We start from the raw sequence: 12,703 nt of genomic DNA, 5'->3' as shown, positions 1-12,703 counted from the left end.
GTAGGACTCAATACCGACCCTTAGGGAACGCCATTAGTTTTTTTGAAAGTCCTAGAGATTTTGCCCTTTTCTCTTACGTTAAAGGTTCTATTTGTTAGAAATTGATTAATAAATGAAGATATATTTCCAGATATACTGTACTCCTCGAGTTTAGTTATAATAAGAGGCCTTTACAGAGTATCGAATGCTTTTTCGATATCAAACAAAACAGCTATTACGTCTTGTTTACACTGGAAGGCGTTGATGATTGATGTTTGGAGGACTGCTAGATTGTCTGCTGTACTTCGATGTGATCTCAAATCTGATTGTGCCAAATTTAATATTTTATATTTCTCTAGGTACCACAGAAGACTTTTATTGATCATTTTCTCCACAAGTTTGCACATTGTACATGTGAGAGAAATTGGTCTGTAGGAATTTGGACCAGTTGAAGGTTTGCCTTGTTTTTTAACAGGAATAATTATGGATTTTTGCCACAAATTTGAAAATGATTTTTTGGTCCATATTAAATTGTAAATTTCAAGCAATTTAGCTAGACTAGGCATAAAAAAAATTTTAATAAAGATAAAGGGAATGTTATCTGCAGCTGAATTTTTGCAACAGTACAATGTGTCTGATAATTCTTCTAATATAAACAATATATTTAGAGAAATTTGATCGGATTTTCTGCTATCAGATAAACTGGAGTTTAGATTAGTAGACATGGGAAGTTGCCAATTTAAAGTAAGTCTACTTGATGTTTTTTTTGGAAAATTTTCACCCAAGATGTTAACAATTTGTTGACTACAAGTGACTGTACTGTTTTGAGTAAGTATAGCAGAAATTTTTGAATAAGTTTTCTTTCCTATAATGTGTTTAATTTTTTTCCAAATTTTGCTAGAAGGAGTGTGAGTATTTATGGATGAGACGTGGTTTTTCCAAAAGTCTTTTTTGCTTTGTTTAATAACATACTTAGATTTGGCTCTAAGTTTTTTAAATTGATTAGATTTGCTTTAGTATTGTCTCTGCGATATTTTTATTTAATGCTGCCTTACTTTGTTGTATAGCCAGAGAGCATCTTTCATTCCACCAAGGTGTTACTTTAAGACACGAAAAAATTCGTATTTGTCCAATATTTGCTTCAGCAGCGGAGAGTATACTGTTATTGAAAGCGCCAATATTTTCATCTACATCTTTTGATAACTGAAGCTGATTTAGTTTTTAGTATATAATGGAAAGCCATCCTTGTTAGCAGTAGATATGGGTCTCTTGATGCCAGTTATGCGGTCACGTTTTTAAGTCCAAACGTCACGTTTTAACGTCAAAACGTCACACGTCACGTCAAAACGTCACGCATCACGTCAAAACGTGACATTTTAACGTCAACACGTCAGACGCTTTTACGTAAAAACGTCACGTTTTGACATAAAAACGTAACGTGTTGACGTGACGTGTGACCCTGGCATCAAGAGACCCATATCTACTGTTAGCATTATAAATGTTCCATTTTTTAATGTTGTCGAAAGGTTTTGCTGATTTTTCAGATATTAAAATAGGAAAATGATTACTGACATAAAGATAGTCAACTGGTTTCCATGTGAGCCAAGGATATATTCTTGGCTGACACAAACTTAAATCTATTGAGGAAAATGTACCGGTAGCAATATTAAAATAAGTTTTGGAATGATTATTTATTCTACAGGTATCGGTAATATTCAATACATTTTCGGCAGTCTTTCTTCGGTCATCTGTTTTTTCAAAACCCCACAATGTATTGTGACCATTGAAATCTCCAACAAGAAGGAAAGGTGAAGGAAGTTGGTATATGAGGTCCACTAAATCGGCTTCGGATAAACTATAATTTATAGGAATATAAATACTACAAACTGAAATTTTATTTGGACATCAAATGTTAACGGCGATAGCTTCTAGGTTTGGGAAGATGTGTGGAGTAGAGATCATTGGTTCTTTTTAGAAGAATATAAAAATATAAATTCTGTAAAACTAAACGCAGTGTACCGAAAAGTACTTTAAGAGCGTCAAAAATTTGTTGATCACAAAACAGCGCAATTAAAACAAAATAAAATTAGTAGATTTGATTTTGTCACATGTATTAGATTTACAGCAAAATAAATGCCTTGTTTTAATTTATATTAAAAATTATTTCAGTAATTTTTAAAAACATAATTAAAAACAAAATTCCTAAACCAGATCAAAATTTCTAATAATATTTCATATTTTTCAAAATGGGGACAAAAATTAATTCCACTGTAAAAACCACCAATATTTTATATAATTTTTATATAAAATACTTCTTCTTCTTTAAGTGCCGTATTCCGATCGGAGGTTGGATATCATCATAACTATCTTTACTCTATCTACTGCTGCTCTGAAAAGTTCTATAGAACTGCATTTAAATCAGTCCCTTAAATTTTTCAACCATCACACTCTTCTTTTTCCTATACTCCTTCCTCCCTGTATTATCAGCCTTAGCAGTTTATATCGATGTCCTCTCATTAAGTGTCCCAGATATTGTAACTTTCTTATTTTTATTGTGTTTATTATTTCGCATTCTCTGCCCATTTCTCGCAATACTTCCGTGTTAGTTTTTTTCTGTGTCCATGCTATTCTAAGCATCCTCCTGTAACACCACATTTCAAAGGACTGTAACTTATTTATGTGTTCTTGCTTTAATGTCCAGCTTTCAAGTCCATATTGCAGTATAGAAAACACGTAGCATCTCAGTGCTCTTACACTCAGTTCTAATCTAAGGTCTTTGTTGCAGAGAACTGTTTTCATTTTTACAAATGCATTTCTTACTATTTCTATCCTGGCTCTTATTTGGGTTGTTTGATCATTAATGTCTGAAATCCAGAAAATACAAAAGTCACAATATCAATATTAAATGTCAATCGTAAGAAAAAAGATCAGAATAATTTTGCCAATCAAATTTTTTTCTAATTCCACTGTCTCATGTATAAATATGTTGTAACAACCAATAGTTTATATAATTTCTATATAAAATACAACAGTCTTGAACCCTAATTATAACTCACCCTAGATATACATTTATAAATACATTAATAAATACGATAGAGATGTTTGCTGTGTTGACTAACAATTAGCAATTTAATGACCTAGATCATAGTTCTAAATAAAACATCTCTCGACCTCATGGTCAACTACCATGTCTCTGTATATTTAAAATTACTGTAACTAAAATAACCTTCGAAGTCTTCGGTTTCTGAGAAAACTGAGTTAATACCCATCAGCCTAGGTGATAAATCGACGCAATCCGGATCGTGGGGTGTGGATTTCGCGAGAGTGGAGAGAGCAATATGACTCCCACTGATGATGCCGATATGTGAGAAAGGTAGACCCTAATGAGCAGAGATTAATTAAAGGGTAGCGAATAAATTGGTTTTATCGGAGTTAAAATTTAATTTACTAGACGAAGATGTAACATTCCGGTGTAATTATAACGTGCGGAACTTGGTAGATCAATCTTAAGTTGGGATGTGTAAGAAAATAGAATGAAGCAAACAATTAATTTTCTTATAAATCTTATAAATGTTTTTAAATAAATCTTAGAAAAGATTTATCGCAATCATAGATGATTTTAACACACATGTGAGTCAATCCAATAAAGGATACGAAGTGATACATGAGGACTGTATGGAAATTCATATATGGAAAGTTTAAAACATGTATTGAGCAAATCCGTTGGTCTTTCTTCGATAAATCTACTCATATGTTCACCTCTTTCACTTCTTATAACTAACTTATAATCACCGATTAATTTTCGTTATTTTCTGCTAACCTTTAAGTGGAAATCTCCACAAATATGCTCATGTCCAGATGTTTAAGTTGTGATCTAAAGATCCATAAAATATTTCAATGTCTGCCGCTTGCATCTGTTGTAGAAGCATATCTAGATTGTCACGAAACTTTTTGATATAAATGAAAAAATCTTTACTTATTTGAAAAAATTAAATAAAAAATTGCTAATGAGCTACATAGGGAAGTCAAAAAACAACTCGAGGTGCACAGAAACAGCAACTGGGATAATTATATCCAGCAGCTGAATCCCAACAAATTTGCGTTCTGGAAGCTTTCAAAAATACTGCGACTGGACAAGAAACCAATTTCGGCCTTAATGTAGAGAACGGAATGGTGTACATCGAAAGATGCAAAGCAGAAGTCATGAAGGACACATTAGAAAGGGGATGTAGGAATAACTACCACACCAATGACTTAGAATTCACGGAGGAAGTAGAAAGTAGAAGCCGAAATCTATGTAGGAGAAGGGGCGCAGTAGGATTTACACACACTCTCCAGACGAGAACAAAGAGTTGATCAAAATAACTAACGCTAAAAAGGCTCCAACACCAGAAAATTTAATCAACAGAGCTTTAAAAAACTGCCAGTGAAAGTAATCGTATACCTAGCAAACTGTATCAACTACATCCTAAGATTAAGATACTTCCCTGATAGATGGAAAGACTCTCATGTGATAATGATAGGAAAAGGAGGAAAATGGAACTTTTCCACAAAACTACCCATTAGCTTACTACTAGCAATAAGCAAAATTGCAGAGCGAGTTATCTTAGCCGAGTTAAAAGAGGAATCCGTGAGAAAAGGGGCAATACCTGAAGCGTAGTTCGGGATCAGAAGTGAACATTCATGCGAACTGCAGATATTGACACTAGCCGAATACATCTCTAAAGGCTTCAATGAGAGAAATTATATAGCAGTTGCCTTCCTTGATGTCAGCAACGACTTTTACAGATTTTGGCACGAAGGCTTGCTGTATAAAATTAACATATTTGGGTATAGCGAGGCGATGATATGTCTTCTCTCGTCGTACCTGGCCAACAGAAGGTTCACAGTTCGGATAGGGCCAACCCTAACCGAGGTCAGATCCATACCTATATACAAGTTTCACGGCGAATACTATAAACTGAACCCAGATCAATGTTGAGCATGTACGCTGACGACACTGCAATAGCAGCCAGTAGTAGCGATCCCGACCTGGCAAAGATATACCCACGAACGGCACTCTACCGTATGAAATCTTGATGTATTTAGTGTGAAAATCGCGGTCAACCCGGACAAAACATATGCTGTTATGTACAAAAACCTAACAGAGTACTATCCCTGTTTAATACCTCAATTGAATGGGCAAATAATGCCAAATTATTTAAACATTCATCATCCAGCCCCGTTTTCACATCCATTGTTGGATATAGGCCTCCTCCAAACGTCTCCAGTTCTCTCTATCTCTAGCTGCTGCAATCCAGTTTGTTTCTATTCTCCTTAGGTCGTCGGTCCATCGGGTGGGTGGTCTGCCTCGACTTCGCTTGTCGGCTCTTGGTCTCCACTCCAATAATCTCTTCGTCCATCTTCCGTCTTCCATTCTAGCAACATGTCCAGCCCACCTCCACTTTTGTTTATTGATTCGCAGTATAATATCGTCAACGCCAGTTCGTCGGCGTATCTCCTCATTTCTCACGCGATCTTTCAAGGTCAGACCCAGCATTGATCTCTCCATTCGCCTTTGTGTTACCCTCAGTTTTTCGGCAGTAGCTTTCGTTAAAGTTAGGGTCTCTGCTCCGTAGGTCAAGACTGGTAAGATGCATTGGTTAAATGCCTTCCTTTTCAGGTGAATTGGAGTATTTGTTTTAAAAATGTCTCTCATCCTTCCATATGCCGCCCATCCCAACGTGATTCGTCTATTTAGCTCGCAGGTTTGGTTGTCTCTGGTTATTCTGATTTCATGACCCAAGTATGTGTATTTATCGATTAATTCTACCTTGTTGTTATTGATCTGTATCTCTTCGCTGGGAACCATATTGGTCATCATTTTGGTTTTCTCGAAATTTATCTCCAGCCCAGTTTCTTGTAGTATGTAATTCAGTTCTTGGAGCATGTCTTTGATCTCTCCCTTTAAACTCTCCCTTTAAACATTACGTTAAGTAAAAAACCAACATTCACCGAGTATGTCAACCAAACGGTGCACAAGGCCAAACTTCTTAGGACTTAACTCTCGTCACTAATAGGATCATGCTATAATTTTAACAAAGAGTGACTAATAATGACAAATTATATAATTCTGCTAACCCTTACATATGCCTCAGCGGTATGGGGTCACAAGTGCAAGCCAACCTTTAAGGTACGTATTTAGGAATTCTCAACAAACGCGAGTCCTGAAAATGATGCAATGTGCACACGATATCTTCAACAACCTTAGAAACCATCTGAACCGCACACTAAGGGAGTTAACGGACTACGATCCAACCGTGAGGACGATACATAGACGGCCCAGACAACAGCTTGCTGGATACAGAGAGGACCCAGAGAACAGAAGGCCCAAATAAAAAACACAAAAAACAAACAAAAAAGAAACACAGAGCACCATTAACCAAAAAAATAACCTTATACAGCCATAATTATTTTACTTCTGTTATTTAATTGTGCTTATTTTCCTACTAACCATTTATATATAAAAATATATATATATATATATATATATATATATATATATATATATATATATATATATATATATATATATATATATATATATATATATATATATATATATATATATATAAACCATAACATGCACGGGGTCTGTGAGGACCGTTTACACCTGGAAATACACATCATTACCTTCTTCTTCTTCTTAACGTGCCCTATCAAGTTCCCTTGACGTTGGCGATTAACATGGCGAAACTGTCTCTGTCTTGAGCTATTCTAAAGAGTTGCTCAGCTTTCCTCATTCCTGTCCACTCCCTGATATTCTTCAACCAAAAGGCCTGCTTTCTACCAATTCCTCTGCGTCCTTCGATTTTACCCATCATAATAAGTTGAAGAATATTATATCGATCTCCCCTTACTACGTGTCCAAAATAGGCCATCTTTCTACATTTGATGTTATTAAGCAGCTCGCGAGCAGCATTTGCTCTCTCAAGGACTGCCACATTTGTCAGCATAGCCGTCCATGGAATTTTTAGTATACGTCTGTGCAGCCACATTTCAAAGGCCTCCAGACGATTAATGGTGGATATTTTTAATGTCCATGCTTCGACACCGTATAAGAGGACTGACCACAAATGTAGCATTTAACCATGCGCTTTCGAAGTTGAAGTTGCAAGTTATCATTACAGAAGAATGACTTCATTTTTAAAAATGTCGTGCGGGCTATCTCGATTCTACGTTTATTTACTTTCGTCTATCATTACCATTACTCTCTTCTTTCTATTATTATTTTATCTTCACCTCAACTAACAACTAACTAACCTTATCCTCACTTCACTGCAACCATCGAAACTAAAGATCAAGTGAGTGCTGATGACTTTTCATATATCCCCACAAATATTATAGGTATAAAAGAACCGTCAGGCCTTTTATACAGCCGCTTAAGCGTAAGGCCCATAAGGCAGGTCAAAAAGATCTTAAACAATATCGAAGTCATGTGCGACTCAATGGCCAGACCTTTCAGGTGCTCAGCCGACGAGGATTTATTTTGCCAATTCGTCGACTGAGTAACCAAATACACATATATTTGTGACGTAGAGACATCAACTTGACAAGAGACAAGGTTGGTGGCTCTTTGTTTTTTAGGGACTTAAGTCCCAAAGTCATGACAAAATTAAATTCAGTCATTTCATATGCAGAAAAGTTCGTGTAGCTACCCCTAAAATTAGTATTTGCTATCAACAAATAACTTGCAACAAATTATTTGTTACTCGTCGGTGAACATAAAGACGAAAGGATGTTGGCAACAAAGTTGTTGACATATATTATTAGCGCTGCGTCCTCACTTAATGTTTATAATCTATCCTTCAATTATATTATAAGACGGAAACGAGTCAACGCGGAATTTATTTTTTGTTTTATGGAAAAATGGAGTGGACAAAAGAAGCATCTATGCAGTATACAATAACTTCGTCTGGTATGTTATAAATATGGTATGTGTTTCGGCTGGCATGTTTAATACTATTACCATGCGATTTACTAGAGAATCCAGAGGATCTTTTTACAGTGATTTCCCGTTATCTTCTCCATCCTTATGCCGTTAACCATGTCATTGGTCAGGACAACTTACCAGCTCATCTCTTTAGATATTGCGTGGATAGACGTAGGTATACATAAGGAATCGTTTATATCGGCAATCCATTTCGCTATTATTCCCATTTAATTATAGATAATATACATATAATATACAATATATAACACTTATGTGTTAATTTAAATAATAATTGCCACTCTTACTGCCATTATATTTTCTGAACTCATTTCTTGTGAGTCTTTCCTAAATATCCAGAGGGGAGCGTGCCTTTAAGTATGTATCATTAATTAAAAAAGAACGGAAAAAGGAAAATACTCTGTTCTCTTAATAGAACTCCATCGGTGATAAGATTCAATTTATTTGTTAGAAATTACTTTCTGAAGTGCCACTAAAAAGTTTTCCTTCTTGGGAAGTTTCAGTGTCGTTACGACAGCAGACTCGTCACCTGTTTTTGTTCGCTTTTATCTTAACGGGAGTAAAGTTACTCAGGTATTGTAATAAAACTACAGCGGAATTATGAAAATGAAGATCTTTGATGGTGATATTTAAGCTTAGGCTTATTATCATCTTTTATACTGGTTATAATTAGATAAACAAGAGGAAAATGTGTCAGAGGTAAAACAAATTATTGCGAAGAACTCACAATTATAAATCGTTAAAAAAATCTGACGAAACTTCAGAAAAAAGGTTACATCGATAGTCACTCGAATATGGATGAAGTGTAGTCATATTAGAGCACAAATGTTGGAAACTTTTACGCATCTTCATCATCATTATCATTATTAGCCGTTTCGAGTATACTGCTGAACATAGGTCATCGTGTTGAAGTCTCAATTCTAAAATTTTCTTGATCTATCTTAAATCCTTGACTCTGGCAACATTCCAGCCCAGTTCCATTTCAGCGTTGTAATTGACTCTCCTTTGTTTTTGTGCTTTTAAGGGTCAATATTTCTGCTTCATACGTTAGAACTGGAAGTATACATTGAACAAACACCTTCCTTGTGAAGCACATGGGAATATCTGATCTAAAGATTTCCTCAGTTTTCCGTAAGCTGCCTATGTTAGTCGTATTCTTCCGTTTAACTCTATTGTTTGATTCCCACTTCTGGACGGAACTGTTTAAAGGAAAGGGAAATAATAATTAATACAATAACGTACCTGAATAAAGACACGAAATAGAAATCAGTTTTCAGAAAGTAGAGATAGCCATAAATTCACTCAAAAATAGAAAGTCACCAGGACCAGTCGGAATAACCAACGAGCTCCTAAAACACGAAGGAGAAAGTATAACCCTAGAGATGACCAAACTTATACAAAAACTAATATTGCGCTGCAAGATACCAGATGCATGGAGAAACAGCATAATGATACCAATGTTCAAGAAAGGAGATATAGAAGACCCCAAAAATTATAGAGGTATAAATCTACTGAACAAAGCACTTAAGCTTACCACAAAAGTCCTAACCAACAAAATCAATAAACTATCAACTTTATCAGATGAACAACAAGGATTCAAATCTGGAAGATCCTGCGTAAATGCCGTATTTCTACTAAGACATATCACAGAAAAGGCCATCGAGTACAATACACCAGCATATCTATGTTTTATAGACCTGACAAAGGCTTTCGATCGCATCCAAGTCAAAGACGTCTTACACCTACTGTATAAAAGAAACATACCAATCAATATTATACAAACTATCGAAAACATCTACTTACATAATCGAGTACAGTCAAAGATAAATGGAAAACTAACAAAGTGTATACCAGTACAAAGCGGAGTCAGACAGGGTGACTCGTTAAGCCCACTTCTCTTTAATACAGTAGACTCCCTCTATAACGAGAACTGAAATGGCAGACTAATTACCTCGTTATAAGCGGATCTCGTTATATCCAACAACAATAATACTGTGCATACATATGAATATGTAGTTTTCTAAATCATTAACTTTTTATAGTGAAGCTATTCGGAGCAATATAAGATGCTAATAAATATTGTTTGAATGGCGTTTTTGAAAAAAAGTTGTTTACTTTTATTGTCAATGAAATACGTTAAAACAAAAAAGAGTTGTTTACTTTTATTGTCAATGATATACGTTAAAACAAAAAAGAGTTGTTTACTTTTATTGTCAATGAAATACGTTAAAACAAAAAAGAGTTGTTTACTTTTATTGTCAATGATATAATACGTTAAAACAAAAAAGAGTTGTTTACTTTTCTTGTCAATGATATACGTTAAAACAAAAAAGAGTTGTTTACTTTTATTGTCAATGATATACGTTAAAACAAAAAATCTGTATTCTGTAAATCTGTATAAAACTATCTATCATATTTTCTAAAGATGTGAAACAGTTTTATGCTTCTTCATTTGCGTTTTTTCTTTGGATAAAGTTTCTGACAACCTTTAAAACACTTTCCACATCTTGTCTATTTTTTACCTATATTATTAGATGTGAATGGTCAACCCCCTACAATGACACTTGTGAATCATAAATTGTATATTTCCGACTAAGAATCATAAATTGTAAGAAGATTATTGCGGACGGCACTTAAAAAGGGTATTTATTTATGGCTACGGTATAAAACGTAAAAGCAAACGTAAAAAAACACGTTTTTCAATCTTATTTTCTCTCGTTATAAGCAAATTTACCTCGCTATAGAGGGTTATAGTTCAATAGAAATTTTACGTTACATCTAATGTACCTCGTTATAAGCGAAAACTCGTAATAACCGTGTTCGTTATAGAGGGAGTATACTGTATAATAATGAATGAAATAATACAAGCAGTACGTAAAGATCATGGTTACAGAATGGGGAATAAAGAAATCCAAATATTATGTTATGCAGACGACGTCGCATTAATTGCCGAGACAGAAGACGAGCTCCAAAGATTAACACACATCTTCAATACAACAGCCAAGAAGCCTAAATACCCACTACGATGTAAAATCTAAATTGATGGGAAAATAATAAAGCAGGTAGCAGGAAGGTTTAGATATCTGGGAATAGATATAACTATTCTCAGATATGTTGAAGAAGAAGTACGACAACAGAGCTTAAAAGCAGGTAAAGCGGCGGAATCTCCTATTGGCACAATCTGGAAGAACAAACATCTAAGACAAGACACAAAACAAGAATCTATAAAGCAGCAATTAGACCTATATTAACATACACGGCGGCGGAGACAAGACCTGACACATCTAAAACAAGACCACTACTAACAACAGAGATGAAAATACTCAGACGAATATCATGAAAAAGTCGGTTGGATAGGGAGAGAAGCGAAAACATAAGAATAGCATGCAATATAGAAGACATAAATGGATGTGTGACAAAACGGAAACAGGGGTGGAACGAACACATTAGCAGAATGGCAGAGGATAAGATAGTATGAATAGCACGAGATAAGTTACCAAATGGACGAAGAAGTATTGGCAGACCAAAAAAACGATGGTGCGATAATTTAAACAATTTAGGAGGCTAATATTGAAGAAGAAACAGGCTTTAAAGCCTGCATACAAGAAGGAAGAAGAAGAAGAAATTAGTTACTTATATCATTGTTCTATTGTAGCATAGCTCAGTTGGGAAATGTTTACACACTTCAGAAAAACTTTTCTTTTCTATTCTTTGATTTTTCATAAGTGTCTACAAAAACATATCAGTCTTTTCATTTAGAATAATAAATGCCGAAGTTCTTATCATAAAGTAACAGAAAAAGGAGTTGATGCCAACGATCAAAGAGTATAAGCTAATGTAGATCGGACATATAATGCGAAAGGGATAGATATGAAATACTTCGGTTAATCATCGAAGGAAAAGTTCAGAAAAGAGGTCAATAGGAAGAAGACATAATTCCTGGCTCAAGTACCTACGACGATGTCACGGCAAAACATCATCAGAAATCTTCAGAGCCGCCAATTCATTTTTAACTACAGTCAACCTTTGAAGGGGTAATGAGCAGAGAAGAAGGGTAAATTGGTGATAAATAATTTTATGAATCTACCACGAGTTACTAATAAGTATAAATTTAAAAATCCACTATGGCTTCCTTCGATAGCTTTGGTGAGATAAATGAATATAATTCATAGGTACAATAAAACAATGGAGTTTAAATGGTTGTAATAAACAATCAAAATATCGCTATAGGTATAAGGTATAAGGAAACTAAGTTAAACTTACCGGTTGGATTCAATGTGTCATTTTTTGACACCTGTACAAACGAACATCAACGACTTCCTTCTACGCTTTGTTCAACAGTCAACAGTCTTACTTTCGCTTGATGTCCGCTCTCGTCAATATCAAAAATCCATTATAATGGGAAAGAATCGAGTGGTTTATGAGGAAATGTCTCGATTAATTCATACAACCATATTTGAATTTAAACAGTAAGTAAATTATAATCTGCCTTTCCCTTTGATATACTGCTGTAGAGTGGTTTCATGGTATGTAGTCACAAATATTCTTCTTATATCTTATAAAATGAATTTTATACTACATCTCTTAGTAAAACTTATTTTTTTTAAGTTTAAAAACAATCTAAAACTAAGAGGAAGATATTTTTTTTCCTAATTGTCCTATTTTATTCACATACTTATTTTTATTAACGTTGGAGTAAAGGTATAGATATGTCATGAGAGAACTTCATTCATT

The 12,703-nt window shown here is 34.6% G+C and overlaps 1 protein-coding gene across 1 annotated transcript in view; it reads left to right on the top strand.

Moving 5' to 3' along the window:
- Window positions 1–12,703, top strand: part of LOC140438580 (uncharacterized) — a 239,032-nt gene that overhangs the window by 93,138 nt on the left and 133,191 nt on the right. The gene's annotated exons all lie outside the window — the stretch shown is intronic.

This window comes from Diabrotica undecimpunctata, chromosome 4, assembly GCF_040954645.1.
Source record: "Diabrotica undecimpunctata isolate CICGRU chromosome 4, icDiaUnde3, whole genome shotgun sequence".
Taxonomy (NCBI): Eukaryota; Metazoa; Arthropoda; class Insecta; order Coleoptera; family Chrysomelidae; genus Diabrotica; species Diabrotica undecimpunctata.
The sequence above is the reverse complement of the archived record's forward strand: the minus strand, read 5'-3'. Positions and strand labels throughout refer to the sequence as shown.